This window comes from Schistosoma haematobium, chromosome 2, assembly GCF_000699445.3.
Source record: "Schistosoma haematobium chromosome 2, whole genome shotgun sequence".
In the NCBI taxonomy this organism is placed as follows: domain Eukaryota; kingdom Metazoa; phylum Platyhelminthes; class Trematoda; order Strigeidida; family Schistosomatidae; genus Schistosoma; species Schistosoma haematobium.
In genome coordinates this window covers 19,223,168-19,243,291 of record NC_067197.1, presented here as the reverse complement: position 1 = coordinate 19,243,291, position 20,124 = coordinate 19,223,168, and positions in this window count along the sequence as shown.

The following is a 20,124-nucleotide window of genomic DNA, read 5'->3' as shown; positions in this document are numbered from 1 at the left end:
AACATTAGAAAAGTGTGATGTAATCGTTGAGTGAAGTCCAGACACAGATAAGATAATTTCACTGGTTGAAATCATGAGTCAATTGAAGCTAAACCACCATGGAAAACGTCGAAGCACTGGACGGCCGTTTCGTCCTAGTATGGGACTCCTCAGCAGATAAGATAAATTGTGATAATTTTAGAGATAACTATTTATGATGGATCATTCCTAGTACAATTTATTAATTCTAGTATTCACTATATTGAAACAAATGTCGATAGAGAGTAATCAAAATTCTATGAATAAATAATATACCCTATTCAAAGTGAACGTGTTATTTCTTAAAACTCTTAATTATTCGGATAAACACTAGAAATCAGAATTATTTCAACTATAAAGAAACTTGCTTACATATAGAAGAATCATTGAATCAAAAATAAAATTTAAAATTGCTACTTATATCAATCATACAAAACAAAAAAGGATTATACTAGTAAATAATACAATTAATTTCCCAGTAATTGAACTGTGAATAAATATTCAATATGAAATCATTAACTAAAAAAAATAATCAGAGATGGATTTTGTGAATAATATAGAAATTTAATGGTTGAGTTCATGAGTCAAATTGAAGCTAGACCACCGTAAGAAACCTGAAAGCACTGGATGGCCGTTTCGTATTAGTATGGAACTCTTCAACAGTGGGCATCCACGATCCCGCCTGGTGAGATTCGAACCCAGGGCCTATCGATAACACGCACGAATGCTTAACCTCTAGACCATTGAGCCGGCTTCCAACAGTGTTAGTGTCTAACTTCAACTAATCAACGAAATCAAGTGACACGTTCACCATTGTCTTTAGTGAGTTACTATCTCACAACAGACCTGTCCATTGCTTCCAGATTTTCCATGGTGTCTAGCTTCAATTGACTCATGAATTTAACCATTAGAAAATAAACGATATTTCATTCATACTCATTGCTTAATCTGATTAAACTAATTGCTTAAAGATTTTAACGAAGTATGATGAGCAAGTTATTCGATAAATTCCAATAAATTCTAATTCTAAAAAGGATTCTTGGCATCATGATTACAAGTAGAATGAACTCAGCCTTATTTAAAAGACTAATATTTGAACGAATATTCTTCTCGATAAGTTCTCGTCAGAATCTACGATTATATATCTAAATTAATAATCCTAAAAAACGGCCACGTTAAGGGTAAAGTACATCGTTTAAGGCATGTGAATTTAGGACTGTCAAACGAAATAGAATAAAATTATTAATGTTTATATGACTCATATAGAATGTTAACTAGGATCTGTTTATATGTTAAGTGAAATTTTAAGATCCATGATCAGAATAAATATGGGTCTGATAGAGTGAGAGAAATAATAATGCAATTACAATTCGATCAAATGTTTAGTTGAAGACTATATTGTGTGAAAAACTAGTAAGACGTAATAAGGAGAGATGAAAGGGGAGTGAATGAACCATGTACAAGAGAGATTAATAATAATGTTTAACCAATAGTAATAATAATAATAATAGGTTGAGGTTAATCATTAACAACGTTGGATGCCGGCCAGCTCAGTGGTCTACAGGTTAGTCGTTCGTGCGCGAGACTGAAAGCCTCTGTGTTCGAATTTCGCGAGGCGGGATCGTGAATGCCCACTGCTGAAGAGTTCCATACTAGTACGAAATGGTCATCCAGTGCTTCCAGGTTTCTCATGGTGGTCTAGCTTCAATTTGACTCGTGAATTCAACTACTAAAAATAATACAAACATTTGTGAATAAGGATAACAGAGGCAATTACATTTGACTACGAAAGGTTGTAAGTGCAATAGTCAAATTAGGTCATTCAGTAGCTTTATTTGGTGAGTTTGTTTTTAAAAAAAATATGTTCTAAGCAAATGGTATGATCTTATAACTTTGATTTTCTCACTGATTTCTTAAAAGTTCCCTCTATATATTGAATTCTTCAAATGTACGTTCTATATATGATTTTCTTTAAAACATTAAATTGATTTATAATATTTAGAATGTATGCTTTAAAGTATTTACAAATTTTTGGCTCCATTCCTGTTATTCGTATATGGTAGTGACATTTTGTGTTTTACAAAATTTAATTCATTTTTAACTATTGAAATGTTTGATGAATATAGTTCTGTTTGGTGATGGTGTTTTTTAAATTCTAAATATAATTAATTGTACGTGTAATTGGTATTCACAGGATTATATTGACTTTGATGAATTGTTCAAGATCTTATACTCGGCTATTAGTTTTATTTAGTAAGTTAGTAACGAATTATAACGTGAATGTAGTAAGATGACTAAAATGTTTTGTTACAATAATTAAAGGTCATAGAGGTGTAAAAAATAAATAAAGTGATATGATGAATACTGGTGGATAAAATAATGAGAATATGAGACATAAGTAAAGGGGGGATGCAGTAATAATAATAATAATTAAGGCCACGGTAACGATAATGATAGGACATACTTCTTTTGTACGCATAGTTCTCGCTTGAGCTCATGGATGGTAAGAGCCTAGGCTCTTTTTAGGAGTTGGATACGAAGAAATCTAGGCAGATTTGAACGAACCGTATATACAACTTTAAAATCAAACTGTCGATTCATAGAATGATAACAGTCGATTAGGTGTTCAAGTATAGAACACCTAATTGCTGTCCTCTCACACTTGTATAATTCTTGAATGACCTTTAATTATTGTGACAAAACATTTTAGTCATCTTACTACATTCACGTTATAATTCGTTACTAACTTACTAATTCTGTTGTTATTATTCGTATTACGTAGTCTAGTAATATAATATTAGTTTTATTAATATTCACCAGTTTCACTGGTTGAAATCATGAGTCAGTTGAAGCTAGAACACCATGAAAAACCTGTAGGCACTGGACGGCCGTTTCGTCCTAGTATGAAACTCCTCAGCAGTGCGCATCCATGATCCCGCCTCCCGCGAGATTCGAACCCAGGACCTATCGGTCTCGCGCCAGGTGCTAAACCAACTAGACTGGACATATTTTATAAGTTTCAAAGCTGATACTAATAGGTTATCATTGAAATCATTCTGACGATCGATGACACTATTGATTTGTGCCAACTGAACAATCAATCATAATTTTAGTATTACAGAATTTGTTATGTCATCATTTGAAAGCTTTCCAATATACTTTCTGTTCCTTATTTATTCAAAGAAATAAATATGAACTTGTAAAAAAAATAGATGTTATTCAACCTATTCAGCAAATAAGTGAGAATTCACATACCTAACAGAAAGTTTTCATTCGCATTAAATTATCAAAGTTTAAAAGTATGAGTAGTGTACGTAAGTGATAGAAATCATTTCCCTCTACATACGTTTTTGACCACTCACCTTATGAATGATACCCTAAAGTATTTTTATATTGTAGAATTATCATCTTTGAAAGAAGTTTTAATAAAATTCAATTTGATAATCTTATCTATTGAATGTAATAATTAGATTCAACGTTTGGTAATTATTTAATATTCTGAAATGGTGTAATTTTTATGTTTTTACCTGTTATATAAAACAATTTAAGATCAATGTTGCAACGACCGAACTGCCAGTATTCGGTTTGAACGCAGGACTGACGAACCAAAATGTATTCGAATAGGCCAGACTACGTTCTTCTGCATAGCTTACAAAGCGTCTTTGAGAAACTTTTAAGTTATATGAAAACACAAACTTCGTGCTCAATTTAAAAGGTTCTAATTTAGGAAATAGAACAAATTATATCAGAAATAAAATATACTTCAAACGGTACAGCCTGTGCTATACAGTCAGAAGTTTCTCTGATGCAAAGTAGCGCGCTAAGCAATAAAAGAAACAGTTAATACTAAAGCGTTTGATACCTGAGAATCAATAAAATATTCCCAACAAGATGGGATCAAATATCTGTCTACAAAGATTCCAGCAATCCTCCCAAGCAGACAGTCAAAAGGTTAACAGTCACACACTGAATCACGCCGTGACCTTGAGCTTAGTCAAACACGACCTTACTGTCAATAGTTCGGTAACATGCAATAGAAAACTAGGTAACAAAAGATAAGTCTTTAATCAAAATCACATAATAAAGGCTCAGACGAAAAAGACCATAGAACAAAAGGTGTGGTTAAACGGGATCTGAACAAAGGTTAAAATACACGACAGGGAGAGGAAACAGATAAATGACAGTACTGTCCAACAAAAAGGCTGCGGAAAGATTTTCACCACTTTCTTTCCGTTACAAATGTACTTTTCTATTTCTTGTTAATGATTTATAAAAACATATAAACTATTCCAAAGCTAAATATCATGTTCTTGATTAGATAGAATGTATCTGAACCATATAGAAATTTGATAACAGAGTAGCTCAAACAGCTTTAATTGTTTAGTTCTAGGAATTGCTGTTATTTGAATTATGTGGATGTAAATAATTGATTTTCAACATGAATTTGCACTTGCGATGATTAAATTCAGTTTTTGCGACGTGAAAATCACGTGCATTACGCGTTAATTACGACTTGAAAGGATTATTGAAAATATCAAATATAAGGAGTTTTGTTTTTATTTTAGCAAATACAGAAATTATACAACCGTATTATATTACATACTTACTCCTGTTACCATTAATGGAGCAAAGGTGACCGACCACGATTCTCTATTTAAATCTGTCCTCGATTCTCCTTCCACATTGTTTTCAAGTGAAATTCATTGTTCAGTTGTTCGCCTCCGATTCCTAGTCTCACTGTGTTCCCTGGTCTTCCTCTTCTCTTTCTGTCTTCGACATTGCAAACTTCGACTTATTTCGTAATGAGGTCTAGCGATTTGCATAATGCATGTCCTATCAACCTCCATCGTCTTTCCCTAATTTCTGCTTCAGCTGGAAGTTTGTTCGTGTTCTGTCATGGCGGATTGTTGCTGATGGTATCTAGTCAACAAACATTGAGTATCTTGTGTAAACAGTTGTTTATAAATACTTGTACATTTTCGATGGTGATTGTATTTGTTGCACAAGTTTGAACTTAGTATACGAGAACTGTCTTGACATTCATATTGAAGATTCTGACTTTAATGTTAGCTGAAAACTGTTTTGAGTTTCATATGTTCTTCAATCGTAAAAATGCTGCTCGTTTTCCAATCCCTGTTTGTCAATAGTCCTGCCTAGGTACGTGAAAGTTTCCACCTCTTCTACATCTTTTCAATACATTCACATTTGATTGCTGCTCTCTGTATTATATTCAAGGATCTTGCTTTTTCTGTTGTGTATGTTGAGGCCCTTTACTAATACCCTGTTATTTTTTTTACCTGCATTTGTCACTGTGTATAGGATGGACGTATTAAGTCATCTGTGAAGTCAAAATCATCTAGATGTATCCAAGTTGTCCATTTTATCCCGTTTTTCCCTTGTGGTGTGAAGGTATTCATTGGTATATATATATATATATATATATATATATATATATATATATATATATATATATATATATATATTGACTGTTTTGGATACTTGGCGTTCTAGCGTAAAATGGTCAGCTGTTAACTTATCGTTATATTTTAAAGTTGTGATCGTCGTCTCCATTTTTCTAATTCTTTTGTACTATTTATGATAGAAAGTTTGCTTTAATATCAAGACTGAACAAACTCGAATGAATGAATGAAAATGTTAAATAAAGTGATTATTTTGAAAAGTTTAGCTGCATAATGCTGATGATTTTCATAACACCTTTAAAAATCAACATTTAAATTGGAAAAAAAATACTTAGATTGACTTTTATAGTAGATTATACTTAATTACTTATCTGGTTCTTTAAATATGGTCTTATAGCGACATAACATTCCTAAATATCAATGTTACTACCCAGGAAAGTTCATGTATTACAATTCTAGAACATTCGTTGACTATATCATAATTTTAATGAAGTCTAAACTATGATATATGCAACTTTTTATTTGCATTGTACTGAAGGAGAACTTAGGTGAGGACAACCGAATTACAAAAGAGACTCGATGAAATAGAAGAAACCATACTATAATACCTAATTTGCAAAATGTTCAATAATTGTCTCGGAGTTCATTGTTCTTGTATTTTCATACTAATTGCCTTCTATTTCCATTCCTCCTTTGTTGATCTTCCCAATCTTCTGCTGCCAGACATTACATCCCTGACTCGCGTCATATATTACTCATATCAATATAAGTAGCACGCATCACAGTATTACTTCAAACTACTTACCATAAATATATTAAACTAGACTAATACAATCAATGAATTTTATTTATTAAGGACAGAAATAATAACTTTCAGATTCTTCATTTCTCGAAAAAATGATCATTTAAATTGTTAGAATATCTTAACACTGAAAACTATTAACTTTTTATACTGACTTGTTTTTTAATACCGTAAGCCAATACTATCAATACTTTCAAAATCCTTAGCTTTGCATTAATTGGAATCCTTTTATTTTATAATACTCTTTAGTTTGAATAGTTAAGTCCAAATCGGTATCATAATGTTCAGCCGCTGGAATTTACTTTTAATGTGTATATATCTTAAAATATTTGTCATTAGATAGATGATTATCAGAAATACGACAAATATGATAGCTAGTTTTGTTACACAGATATTTTGATAAAAACATCCAGTAAATTGATATGAATGGATTCAACCACGTGTTCAGCACTCATAATTTAAGTGCTGTAGACAACTTCTTATAGTAGCTATATAGTATTCGAATATTGCTTTTTAAGTGATATCTGTAGCATAAACAAAACAGTAACTAACTATTCGGAAAGATGTGGATAATGTTAATATTTTTACGTCCATGATGATTGATCTGTTCAGTTCCCAACTATACAATGCCATAATGTAATCTTATGTTTTTCCAACACTTTACAATTATCATATTTTTTTCAGATAGTTATCCTTCAAGTTATTAGAATTCCTTAGTTATTCTTAACTTAATGTTCTTTTACATCCATTCTCTACTTTGCTTCGAGTATATTCATCAAAAATTAATTTTAAAATCCGTAATAATGATCGTTTTAAATTCATTCACTTGTTATAGCTGGATTTCTTTTTGCTAGTTTAAATTAAACCTTATTACAATAAACATATTTCGGTTATTTTGTTCATCTTCCTTTACGACTTAATACAATATTAGGGTCAGCCTTTTTGGATATTTCTCAATTCAGTGGTTTAGTAGTAATGTAAATCCATTGGGAACTAGGGTTCATGCATAAAATTATATTTGTTACTTTCAAAGGGGTTTTAAAATAAGGACCGAACAATTATCCAGTGTTTTATGATTTAAAATTGCTTCTGTGGTGCGTGCTACTTATATTGATATAAGTAGTATATAACGCGACAGGAATGTAATGTCTAGCGGCAGAAGATTGGGAAGATCAACAAAGGAAGAATGGGAATAGAAAGCAATCAGTATAAAAATGCAAGAACAATGAACTCTGAGACATTTATTGAACATTTTGCAAATTGTGTATTATAGTATGGTTTTTTCTATTTTACCAAGTCGCTCTGTAATTTTGTGCTAAATATAATTTGGTTGTCCTTACCTGTGTCCTTCATTACGCCTTCAGCTTTATTTAATCTTGGATGAACGCAATCTAAAAGTCGAAAAAAACCAAACTGCTGTTGAATAATTACAAGAATTGATGTTGCTTATCGAGTTAGACCTACAGTTAATAGAAACTTCCGGAATGAAAAAACAAAGAGATTGTTCAAGCCTTTTCGTTCGACATTTCTTTTTTTAAACATGGATTTATGCATCGAATAAGCAATATTAAGTTTCTTTTCAATTTGAATCAAAAGCATGGTCAATGACGACTGTTGAAAGAATGTTGGATTATTGTGACAAACAATAAGCCTGATGAACGAAAAAAAATAGTTATGTGATGCGAAGCGTTACGAAAATAATCCCCGTTTGTGGATATAATAATGTTTTATATGCATGAAATAATAAACGTGTTTTTTAATCGTTACTCTATGATGCATACTCATTCATTTGTTTCTGTTTCTCACTGAGTTTTAACTCACTTTATTTTTAATATCTTCTTTTCATGATAATAATGTTACATTGATAATGTGGAAAAATGTTCATAAATAACGCTTAAATTGTGAGCTTTTAGATTCTAACAAAATAACTTATTATTCATTTTTATGATACTGAGTATCCTGTCTATAAATACTTGTAAATTTTCGACGATTGGAGTAGATCTGCAAGTTTGAGCTCTGGATAATAGAATTGTCTTTACGTTCGTATTGAAGATTCTAACTTTGATGTTGGTAGGCAGTCAGAATCTTCAATATGAATGTCAAGACAGTTCTCGTATACTAAGTTCAAACTTGTGCAACAAATACAATCACCATCGAAAATGTACAAGTATTTATAAACAACTGTTTACACAAGATACTCAATGTTTGTTGACTAGATACCATCAGCAACAATCCGCCATGACAGAACACGAACAAACTTCCAGCTGAAGCAGAAATTAGGGAAAGACGATGGAGGTTGATAGGACATGCATTATGGAAATCGCTAGACCTCATTACGAAATAAGTCGAAGTTTGCAATGTCGAAGACAGAAAGAGAAGAGGAAGACCAAGGAGCACACCGAAACCAGAAATAGGAGACAGACAACGGAAGAATGAGTGAATCTCGTTTCTGTTACTGTTCTACAATTACATACGAAGGTCCAAATAACATGAAATTTTCTCCGAATAACAAATCAGTAAACGGAATTATTGATCAAGAAATTATGAATAATCGTTGAAAAAACCCACTAATAAATACAAGGGTAAAATATTTGTTTTTCTTAACTTACAGATCAAAGTAAAGCAAATCCGACGTATAAATAGGTTGCATGCTGACTCAATCTAACGCAATAAAATCAGAACTGACATAAAACTTACTAAGTAATAAACTTGATAAATTGCAGCTAGAAATATTTCTGGCAAACTGTTTAACTTAAATTTAAAAATGATATTTAAAAGAATGCTTGTAAAGTAGCGATGTTATTTTAATAAATTATTCAGACTTATTCAGTATCTATGATTTATGAAAACAAATTATTCGGTTCAAGTATATACTCGCAATATAAAGTTTCTAGTATTGCTTCATGATAAGTGAACCAAAAGAAATTTGGTCAAATAGTTTGATAAACAAATCATAAATCGAATTCATGAATATTATAATTATCTTTCATGTTAACTATGATTACCATATATGAATTTATCAGGCTAATATAACTGACAAATTTCAACTATCATGCCAAGTTACTGAATTAAACATAGCCTTTGAACTTTTACACATTAAACCTTGTTTTTATGCATAAAATAGATATTCATAGTATCATTGTAACTATGCCAGTCAATTCATTATATTTGACAGAAACACTACAGGAAATTTCTCATATTATCGTTCAATTTTTATTTATCAAATAAACACTGTTCAAAAACTACTTTTACTAGACTACTTCAATTCATACAATCTGAACAATTATATTTATCAACAAAGAATACTTTAATTTCACATCCTCACATCCCCTCTAGTGTAAACTATGATCATCAGTATAAAAATACTATAACAAACAGAATTAACAAATCAATTAAATCTTTTATGACATTAAACATCATGGTAATTAGAGAGTCAAAGTAGAATTCAAATATAAATCCACAATAAAATAACTGTAAATAGAGGACCGACAAATTGTATAAACATTCGATGTACAATTAACAAATAAACTTCGTAATTAAATTCAATGTTAAATAGTTTAGCGAGTTTTAAACAATTTTACTGTATTTTTGATACCAAATACTGTCAAACACATAATAATACATAGAAATGCTAATAAAGTGTGAATAATTAACTATGATATGTTTAATTGAGTTTAATTATAATAATTTGCTCACTTCTTGATGACTTCAAACTCAATGATCTATTACAACTGTTGTGAGTCATTAAACTTGAAATTTCTACTATATTTGATACTATGTAGTGTTTTCAATTGGTGTAACTGAACTATTTCAAGTTAAAACAGAATATCTATTATGTATTCCATAATCTCAGTGATTAAATAGTGGAAATTCGTTCATATGAATTAAATTGTGTAATTTAATAGTTGAATTCATGAGTCAGTTGAAGCTAGAACACCATGGAAAACCTGGAAGCACTGGACGGCCGTTTTGTCCTAGTATGGAACTCCTCAGCAGTGTGCATCCACGATCCTGCCTCGTGAGATTTGAAATTAGGACCTTCCAGGTCTTCTATGATGGTCTAGCTTCAGTTGACTCATAAATTCAACTAGTAAGTTGCTATAATATCCACAAAACACCTCTCTGATGATAAATTATGTAGATTAATAAATTATTTTATGATTAAAGTTACTGGTTATATTCAACTATATGACTGTTCTATTATATTTCTTTGTATACTGGTCTATAAATAACTGTAAACGTATGATCTCATTCTAAAGTGAATTCACATACTGAACTTAAATGACATTCATGTGTAAACAGCTTCTTTCACAAACAGTCAGAATTTTTTCTCAAAAAATAAATTTTAAGGAATTTACGTTTTTCATTTCTTTTTTCCACATTCGCTTAAATGAAACAACAAAGAATTTTTTATTCTACCGACAATTATCCATAATTATCTAGGTGTATAGAAATAATATGATACGATTGTCCTTTGTTCTCTACTAAAAGATCTAAACTATTTTAAACAAAACAATTTGAATTCTTGTTTCATGTACAATTCTATTCCATGAATCGAGAAAAGTTAAATAATAAAAAAAATTTTTTCTTTTTTTCCTTCTCGAATTAGAATTTTGTAACTATTTAATGTAAATCAATGAGTGTTGTAAAATAAATCCTTATTTAAGGGATAATGTTAACGCGTGAATAAGTTTTATAATACAGAGGGTGGGGTGCGAATTCATGTTTTACCAAGTGTAGAAGATAAAGTGTTTTTTTAAGGGGGTAATAATATTTTAATAAATACAGATCATATTAAAAGAGAAGAAAACATATACTTGTATAAAGAATAGAAAGAAATAGTTATGTTACATTATTTTCGATATAATAAGTAAATTTACAAAACTTCAATTCTTTGTTATGTATTATTGCCCTAATTTATGTTTGTAGTCGAGGAAAAAAAACTAAAAATTGTTGACTGCAATATATTCAAATAGAACTCGAGTATAAAACTAGAATTTATGGACGAACCAACCACGTATAAGATAATAAGTCTCGTATTTTGGCGCATAGTTCATTCATCCATTTGAATAAATGGAGTTTTGGCATTATAGGTGATGTCAGTTCGTTATGAACACTCGAAATCTAATTCCTAGCCCTTATCATCAACTGTAAATTATAATTATAATTTTGGTGGAGTTTTGTTCTCTGAGCTGGATGGTTTGGTCGTGGAGCTTTCATCGTTCTTCTGAACGACATCCATATGGAGAAATTCGAGCACTTCACTTCTACCTGAAGTTTGTGCTGATGATGTCGTTCAGAAGAACGATGAAAGCTCCACGACCAAACCATCCAGCTCAGAGAACAAAACTCCACCAAAATCATCCACCTGAGCTACAAATCTTCTCCACCATCTCATAATTATAATTCCGCACACAGGTTTATAACCCTCATTTGGTCCTGGTTATTAAGTGCACACTCTCAAGATCAGTCTCTTAAAGGTCGTCCATAAATTACTGCCTCACCAAACTTGAGTATTAAGTGTTATTCTCATCTGATTATTCTCATCTATCTTACAAATGCAACCATATACTAGAAGCATTGAATAAAAAATCATTCAGATTACCGGAACCAGTGATATTGGTTGAAATATCATATTGATTAATTCTAACATCATGACTGACAACAATAAACAATGGTTCACAGTCCTGTCACAGACTTTCTGCTCTGAAATACATAAAGTTTAATTTTAATTAATGGTAATAGCTGCGTAAAGATGTTAATTGTTGTTCTTCCTGTTGTATTGTTATTTCGGATCAAAATTCCTTTTAAACAGATGTTTACTGTTCCGTTAATTTTGCCTGTTAAGCAAATAAAAAGAATCTTTAAGACTATCATTTGTAATGAATATAAGTGAAAATTTAAAATTGGAATTATGAACACTTCAAAAGATGTCAATATTCTGTGATTGTTGAGTATTGATCCTGATTCTTTTTTTCCTACAGGTAAGCGAAACAGCTTTTAGTAGTTACAATAAATTGATCACTCTTTGGTGATCAATGTCAAGTATGTCAGGTCCTTCTTAGTGAAGACTGAATCCTATCGACCAAGTTGCAATGTAGCCACTAGTCTAGTTGACACAACATTGCGTGCACTATGTTGAGATAAGATGGTGGTTGGAAGTAGTCAACAGGAAACCCTAGACTTAGGATCGGAGACGGGATCGAATCCGTCAGGGAGCACCAGTTCCATCAAGATTACAGGCACACCTTACTGACGAATGCCAAGTAGCACGAAACCTAGGTCCAGGGTTTCTTGTCAACTACCTCCAACCACCATCTTACATTTAGTATTGCCGAATATGAAAAATTATTGCATAAGATTTTAGTAAATTAGATCACCTGATCTTAATAAACATAATAAAACTTTTTCTTAAGGTTAAAATAAATAAAATATTTGTAGAACATTTTACACTAAATCATGTTTATTACGTCACTAAAAACGTAAAATACATAACTATGAGCTTCATAAGCAAAAATGGATAGTGGCTAGCAGTGGAATCCCGGACGCACATTTCGCCCCATTTGGGACTCGTCAGCTGAATGTACCTACATCTCAGAGTTGATGTTCACACTTGCTAAGTGAATAGCACGATGGTGTTTCAAGCGAACGGTACTTGGGTCGACTCTCAGAGTGTACATCAACTCTCAGATGCAGGTGCATCCAAATGACGAGTCCCATATGGGATAAAACGCGCATCCTGGATTCCACTGCTAGCCACTACCCATCATTGCTTAGAATGCTTGTGAATTAAGGCAATATCGAGGAAATACACACAGTATGCACACATACCAATAAGAGACTGATCAATTGTAGTTCTAATCATCAATGGGAAGATTCAAGTAAACAATAGCAAGTGAATTTATGAGCTTCAAAAATTGAATAAATAATTTGACTTCGTTCTAAACAAATTATCCATATGAAATTTAAGAAGATAGTTATTCTACTGCGTATTCTGTAAAGCGTCATTATGATATTATTGTTCCTTTGTGAATTATGATTTTCATCACTTGCACATTCAGCCTCTGATTAATAGCTTTTATATTCTAAATAAAAATATTATCATGAAGTTTTACTGACATACGATCAAGTGACGCATTATCAATGAACTTTTTTCTACCTTCATAAAAATAAGGATTTTTGATTACGGAAAGAAAAAATCATACAACGAATGGATACATCAATCAATAAGGTTAGTATCTGAACAAGTATATTCTTCCAACCATACCTAACATTAAAAGTAGGGTATATCAGTAAGTCTAAGACTTAACCATAGCAAACGTTATGTTACTATAGTACTATAGAATTATGGAATATTTTTAAACAAAGTTCTAACATCTATCCCACATTTAATCTATTGGATGACTACTTATAAGCCAAGAAGATTAGGCGCTTGCTGAGATATCTGAATGTTCTGAGATCGATTTTCAACAGAGTCATTCATCTGCGAAGTTAAACATTATCTAGTTTTCAATAGTTGTGATATCAACAAATAAATAATCAAAAAAGAAAAACTATGATGGTTACTATTTGAGATGAAACGTACACAAAGGCATTTCTTTTATATTTATCAAAATATCCACCAAAATCTTACATTATTTCAATTATTATCTTGAATATTAGTTACAATATTCATCTTCTTTATGTTTTGTAACTTATAAAACGAAATTATTTCATTGAGAGTTAAAAATATATCCAGAAACAACATATTTCACATGGATATTGTTCAATGATCACAATAGTAAGTATTGTGTATTTATACTTTAGAAAACGTTCTTACTTGTGAAATGCGATGAATAATAAATTAATTATTCCTAATAGAATAATGACAATAGTTTGAAACGATAGTTTACAAGTAATACTGTTTATTTGTATAAGTTTATGATAATAAATAGTCGAACATTCAATGTAGCTTTATAGTTACGTGACATTGTTTGTTTCTACAAATGAGAAAAATACACATGAAGTATTTGATGAATTCAATCTAAGTTATTCTATTTCCGATTAAGTTACTGTAATGATGAAAACAATAATTTTGCATAACATATTTAGAAACGGCCATTGAGTGCTTCCAGGTTTTCCAAGGTGGTCTAGTTTCAATTGATTCATGACCTCAACTAGTAAAATTACTATAATATTCACAAAAACTCCTTCCATGTAATAAATTTATTTGGAAATTAGTGAGTTAAACTGCCTGTATAATAAAACATTTATTGACTGTAATTACATAAAAAGTTAACCATTTAACTACACTGATATTCATCATGCAGGTTAGAATTTACTGGGAGCATCAGTTCACTCAATTTTGTAAATACGCTTGATTGATAAGTGCTAATTACTACGAAACCTATCCTAAGTGTTTCCTCTTAACTAGTTTAAAACACAAAAGATCAAAATATAGTAGAAGCAATGTTAAGTCACACAGACTAGTGATCTATGTCCAACTTCATAGACAGAACTTGATCAGAATTAAAAAATTAGATAAACTTGAAATACGTCACTAATCAGTTCATTTTTTTAATTTTCTTGGATTAGTCGAGGTTAGATATTAACTTTGTTGTATGCCAGCTCAGTGGTCAAGAGGTTAAACATTCGCGGGTGAAACTGAAGGCCTTGGGTTCTAGTCTCACGAGCGGGTTTGTGGATACACACTGCTGAAAAGTCCCACAATAAAACAAAAAAGCTGTTTAGTGCTTCCAGACTTTTATTGGTGATCTAACATCAACCAGTTCATGATCTCAATTAAAAACTTAATAATCTCCATAACCCTATACTAATATTCATTGATCGTAAATTCTATCTTCTGGTTAAAAGTCAAATACTTTAAGAGCTAAGCTAAATTAAAGAGTAAAGTTTTCATTGTGCTTTAAAATTAATTTCAAATATATGATAAAACCTGAAAGAAAGTGTATACATTTTAAACATATCAATCCCAATACGTAACCATTTATAAATAGAATGGTTTCAGTAGATAATAAATTTTAATAAAAGTTTTAATATGAACTGAAAAGGAAAAAAAAGATATAGAAACTCTATGTTCACAAAATTCAATTCTACATTATTTATATTCAACAAATTATTGTATCTATTTGTTTATTTGCGAATATTCAAAACTTGAAACTTAGAAAATAGAAAATGACTTCATTTCCATTTATTATTATTATTATTATTATTATTATGGTTTAATAAAGCATGATATTTGCTTTAATTAGGCAAAACAAATGGATGTATTAGAAATACATCTAAATGATTATTTTCCCATGTAAGATAATTAAATTTGCCTGAAGCTTTATATTAATTGCGTAGGAAAGCTTAAAAGAAATTTATATATAACATGAATAAATTATTATATATATATATATACATCGAATAAATTGACTGTGAGAATTATCTCCTTTTATCATTGAAAATAACTTACTATATGTTCTGAAGTGAATGAATTGACATTTACGTTCAATCTGTATGTAATGTAAGTGTAAGCGATGAAACTTTCATTCCCCCCCCTTCCCTCTGTTATATTTTGTCATTATCTTAAACATGTTAGATAAGACTATAAATGTAGAAAATAATTATTAATTAATTTTTTAATTAGATAATACATTGATCAAATTACATGAAAAAGGGAATATAATCTCAAATTATCCATAAAGTATGTTAATATATATATAAATGTAAATGTAAAATGGGATTTAGGAAATAATCGGTTAGAAAATTAATAAATAAAATGAATCGAGGTGTTACTGTGGTGTTTTTGCTTTTACATAACAATCATTTGAAAATTTTGTTGCAAAGAAATGATGTAAAAATTATTTGATAGTTAATAACGAATTATAAGATAACTTAAATCGGTTGTTTCTCTATAAAAAACATTCGATAATGTAGTTAGATATTTGAGTTAACTCAGACTATTAAGAAATTTTAACTTCCACAGTTTAATTTTATTGTAATAGAAGTACAAAAATAGACTCCTTAACAGAATTTAACAAATTTACACTATGAATGTTGTTGAAAATGTCAAACTGTTAACTGTAACACTGATATTAAAGAGATATCCGTTGAAGCTTATGAATCTTCATAAGTGTTAATTAACATCATTGATACATTATATGTTGACTGTATAGCTATCTGAAATAAAAAGGAAATTAATAAACAACTTTTCAAAAACGTTGATAAATACATAATTCATCGGTAAATGGTAGAAATACAACTATAATATTAGAAGAGGTCTGATTTCCGATAAATAATGCTTTAATTCAAAGATTTCAATATCACTACTATTCGTTAAAAATCCTTCAGGATTTAACTTGTTTCATACTGAGTTTTCCTTGGAAATTAGTTTCGATAAACATAACTTGGATTGATCACAAGCGGTGCATTTTGGAAGTACTTTTATACAATCAGCTTGATATTGTTTATTTAAATCTTTCCATTAATGCTTACGACTGCAATTAATCAGTCTCTTATTGGCATATGTGCATACTGTACGTATTGCCTCAATATTGCCCTAATTTACAAGCATTCCAAGAAAAGATGGGTAGTGGCTAGCAGTGGAATCCAGGACGTGCGTTTCGTCCTATTTGAGACTCGTCATTTGGATGCACCTGCATCTGAGAGTTGATATTTACTCTGAAAGTCGAACCCATTACCGTTCGCTTGAAACGCCATCGCCTTATCCACTTAGCTACTCGATTCCATTACTAGCCACTACCCATCTTTGCTTAGAATGCTTGTAAATTAAGGCAATGTCGAGGCAGTACGCATAGTACGCACATATGCCAATAGGAGACTGACTAATTGCTGTCCTAAACATCAATGGGAAGATTCAAGTAAATAATACCAAGTGAATTCCAACTTAACGCCATTGGACAATCAAGTGGCTAACAGGACTCAGTAGCTAAGTAGACAACCCAATGGCATTTGAAGCAAACGGTACTGTGTTCGATTTCAGTAGTGAACATTAACTCTGAGATGCAGGTACACCCAGCTGACGAGTTTCAAACAAAACGGAACGCACGTCTTGGATTTCACCGCCAACCACTATCCATCTTTATTTATAACTCTTATACACTGTTTTGGGTTATTAAATTTGGACATAAAGTACAAGATACATACAAACAACTTGTTATGGGCGTCGAGATGGAACCTTTAGTTCATGGGGTAACAGTTCATGACTTAAGTACAAAAGATCTCTATAATTGTTTTATAGGTAACTACAAAGTAACCTGAATATCGTATACGCCGAACATTATCTTTTGTTTCTTAATGTGAAACGGCTTATACCATATTGGATACACTTTGTTTCTTAATTGGACAACTGACTTTGTGTTGAGTTCATTAAAACTAACATTTTTATTGAGAAGCATTGATCACCTCCCCAAAAAATATGTTGATTGTCTAAATCAGAGTTTACTATATAGTAAACTCAATCTAGCCTTATAAAGTTGAGTGTAGTTGTAAACAATTTACAATTTTTAGAATGAATTTCTTTAAATACATATGGAGACGAAAAGCACGAATAACCGATAAGCGTTCAACTTATTCAGCACCATTCAATCAACCCCAAAATATTTACATCTGTTTAATGTTCCCCTAATTTACAACAAAATTTTTTTGTAGATGATGTCATTTTGTGATAGATTATACTTTATAAATAGTTAATGTTCAATTTTCTATGGACCATATTTTAGTTTATCATTAACAATAAAATGTAATATATATATTCATATATATTCAGTATTTATTTACATAGTTTTCTAGATCAAAGTCAACCATATTCTTTCAAACAAAAGCAATACAAATAAATGTTTATATCCAGTTCACTACTTACATTAGATTTCTTCTATATCTACATATAACCATTATATATATATATATATATATATATATATATATATATATGTAGAGAGAGAGCTAATAAATCAGGTATTAATCAAATAAAATTTTCTCTAAATTATCTTATTTATTTCCGGTATTATGAATCAGTATCTAAAAAATTATTTATATTATTCATCATTACTCTATGCTTTATTATTCACTAGGCATTTTTTTCCCTTCAAATTTTTGGGGGGTTTTTTAATCAACAAAAATAACTTGCTCCCTTATTTACATATTATATTTAAAGGAATACAAAGTAGTAAGTATTTCCTTATTTGCTTATTTATGTACGTTTCTTTTGTTATTATTATTATTATTATTGTTTACTGATACCGTTTATTTCATACTTTGATGTAAGAGAGATAAAATAAATAGGTGTGAATAGTTGATTAAACGAGTAATTCATTACATCTGACTGTTGGACAATAAATAAAAATGAATGAAACATTAAAAATTATTGCATATACTAATATTTCATACAATTAGTTAATAGTAATTTATTTTTCATGGAACTACATGTATATATATATATATATATATATATATATATATATAACACAGTTTAAACTAAACTTCATACGAATATTATTGCATGGAAAATATGAATCTTTTCAATGATTGGTGGCTTTTATTCATATACAGGGTTCGGAATATATTATTATTATTATTATTTGAACACACAGATATTGATACAAGGAGGTACCAAACACATATGCGCTACACCAATCTCATTTGATTTGTGTGAGGGCTGTGATAATGCTCGGGTGCCCAAACCGATGCAGAGGGGTTCAGAATATGACATTTTTCTATGTATGGATTATAATTAGTGAATGTTTTTTCTCTTTTTTCTTTCTATAATTCTATTTATTGATTATATGTATCACTAGTAAAATTTGTTTTTATGCATTTAAATAATTTATGAAATTTTATGGCGCACAATATGTTTATTGTGGATTAATTAATATATATATAATAATTAGAGCAGTTTTCCTTCTTTGTTTTAAATAACATTTTTAGCATAGATCATAAACACAGAGATATTTATTGCTTGTTTATTTGATAGATACATGAAAAAAACCACCAGTGAATTATCATGAAAACGAAACATTTTGCGGTAATTAAAGAAAAAACGAACTGTTTTTATTGAAATATGATATTTGTGCATCTGTTTAAATTTGAGTTTTAGTTACGCTTGTTTTTATCATTTTTTTCTTAAATATTTTATTATCCAATAATAAGATGAAACATAGAAAATATTAGTAATGTATTAAAAACATTCATTATTGAAACAATTAAATCATTTTTAATGACAATGCTCTGATTATGATATTTTTATTTATTTAGTTGAACACATAGATATTGGTACAAGGGGGTACCAGATTCATATGCGCTACACAGATCTCATTTGATATGTGTGAGGACTGTAATAATACCTGGGTGCCCAAACTGAAGCAGATGGTTTGCTTAAGGGGCCACATCTGGAGCCTTCGACCTAAAAGTCTCATCCACTAGGTAGTGGAGCAACGTAAGGAGATGCAATCTTATGGTAGCCGGTGACCAACAATAGGTTCATACGTCATTTGCTCCTTCAGAATCCTGGAGCCTGGAGTCTGTGTTTTCCAACTCTTTCAGGTGAAACCTCCGTATCCACCAACCTGGTTAAAGCTCCGGGAATTCGATTTTCGTCCGCTGAACTTCGTAAACAACACCCCCGCTGTGAGAAGGCAGTGAGTAGGACTTCCCTGGCGGTGGCTGTGTACGCGTGGCCATGTGAGAGAGAGCAGACCCATCCCACCCTCGGCCGTACCAGGGAATTCTGGGGAATTTTCGAATTACTACTAAATCTTAGGAGAGTACCAACAAGTTTGAATTATATTATAAAGTTTTGTCTAGTATCATATCACTAGTTATATAAATCATAAAGTCTGTCAGCGGATAATTAAAGCCGTAAAGTATTATCTTCTACTCTTA